The following is a 2500-nucleotide window of genomic DNA, read 5'->3' as shown; positions in this document are numbered from 1 at the left end:
ATATAATGTGTGCAGTATATACCATAGAAAACACTTTCTTTCTTGTGAAGGTGTAACACTAAGTTCTCAGGTGCTATTCAGCGTCGTCTTTCTAAAGTTAAACCTGCAGGATGTGCATTTCTTTAGGACAGGAGGCCTGTTTCTTAAAGTTTCTCTACTACTCTGTATCTCTGAGAGAGCCTGAAAATACCCAAAATGAGGAGTGTGTCTGTTCATCCTACCGGGTTCAGCTCAGCTTGGCTCGGTTCAATTCAGTTGGTTAATCTCAGTTCTGTTCATCTCAGATCAGCACAGATTAGCTCAGATTAGCTCATTTCTATTCAGCTCAGTTCAGTTAATCTATGCTGAGCGAGTCTGTAGACCAATTAAATGTAAATGTAAATGTAAATGTGCCATATTTGTCAATTGTGATTTTCACCTCAATCGAAATTTGTCCTCCGCATTTACCCATCTGTGCAGTTAGAACACACACACACACACTCACATACACACACACTAGTGATTACTAGGGGGCTGTGGTGTACACGTGCCCAGAGTGGTGGGCAGTCCTACACACACACACACACACACACACACACACACACACACACTAGTGATTACTAGGGGGCTGTGGTGTACACGTGCCCAGAGCGGTGGGCAGTCCTACACACACACACACACACACTAGTGATTACTAGGGGGCTGTGGATCACACGTGACCAGAGCGGTGGGCAGCCCTAGCCCGGCGCCCGGGGAGCAGTTGGGGTTAGGTGTCTTGCTCAAGGGCACCTCAGTCAACACTTTGAACTCAGTATTCATGTATGTGCATTTTATTATCACAAGAAACAGCATGTCATTTTCACTGCTTGCTGAAATTGTTAATATTTGTAGTAGGCCTACTGTTACTACTGAATAGAATGTTGAGAATCTTCACCATGTTAAGAAAAACAGCTGAGGTAGATTTATGTTTTTAATGTTTAGGAATTTTATGCATGTCAATACCTTGTTGTTAAATTAAATTTAAGTTACATTTATATACAAGAATGAAATCTTTTCAGGGCAATAACAACATAAAATGAAAATCGGTGAGCCACTGTACCTGGAAGTGATTGTTGTCCGTTTGTTTTGTCCTCAGTTTTTAAGGTCCTCACTCAGAAGGTCTTAAAGCCTCTGACAAACACTCTGCCACATTACTTCAAGACATAAAGGGACTTGTTTGGGTTGCACAAATGTACTCACACATACACACACAAACACTCACACACACACACACACACACACACACACACACACACACACACACACACACACACACACACACACACACACAAACACACACACACACACACACATACACACACACACACACACACACACACACACACACACACACACACACACACACACACAATGACGCTTCCTCTAAGTCACATAGTGGCTATCGATACACACCTAGCTGTTCAGCCATAGCTCTATAGTGATAACTCTTAAACAATGGCACTACTGAACAGTGCATTCATAAACAGAATGGGCCATAACTCTGCATCGTGCCCTGAGCCGCATTTTCCTGCGATTCCTTTGCTTTTCTTCACGTCGTTACACCAGTACGGAAGCGCATCGCCTTGGCAGAGACTAACCCCCTAACCAGCTGCACCAGGCCTGTGGCTCTGAGACACAGTGCAGTTGCACGAGCCATTTCGTCGTTCCCCGCGCGCGTTTCGCTGCTGTCGCGCGGGTGATGCCTGGTCTGTTTACGCAGAGGGACAACTTCCACTTCCACTCGTCCTGTGAGGCATTATCCCCCCCGTCCGGGACTTTCATTTATATTCCGGGCATGTTCCTCTTCAAGAGAGGGATTTTGCATAGGCGCTATGTATGAGAATGTGGTCTATCTTTGATAAGTTACTGATAGACCGCGCGTGAACGCGGACGGACGAGGCTGCCGTCCAGGCGCGGCCTGCTCTGATTGGTCGGGACGCCGTCGCGTGGCGAGCTTCTCATTTGGGTGTGCGCTGCGGGGGGTCTTTGAGTTGCGCGCTCGCGCTGGGCTGCCGTGGCTTTGAGCGCTTCCTCTCCTAAAGCAGCGCTGTAATCAAACGCCGTGAAGATTGTTACCCCCCCCCCCCCCCCCCCCAACCCCACCACCCCCAAGGTGAAAAGTATTTTCATTGCAAAAGTCGTCTTTGTGCTTATTCTTGTTCAGGGCACGTAGACATAGCCGGACACAGTTGAAAGCGTCCTGGAGACACCGCAGCAACGTGTGTGTGTGTGTGTGTGTGTGTGTGTGTGTGTGTGTGTGTGAGGCGGAGGGCGGAGACAGAGGCGCCGAACGGTCCGCTGTCGTTAACGCGCCCGTTGAAATGTGACATGTGGAATCCACACCGTAATTGTAGGCCCAGTTAATCTAATGTCATCACGGTATTTGTGAACACTGTTAGAGAAATATCCACACCTACGTGCACGCCGAAGTCTCCCCCTCCAACTTACTCGCGCGCTCTCTGTGAGCAATTAGTGTCGGTCT

Source organism: Brachyhypopomus gauderio, chromosome 11 (assembly GCF_052324685.1).
Source record: "Brachyhypopomus gauderio isolate BG-103 chromosome 11, BGAUD_0.2, whole genome shotgun sequence".
Lineage (NCBI taxonomy): Eukaryota > Metazoa > Chordata > Actinopteri > Gymnotiformes > Hypopomidae > Brachyhypopomus > Brachyhypopomus gauderio.
The sequence above is the reverse complement of the archived record's forward strand: the minus strand, read 5'-3'. Positions refer to the sequence as shown.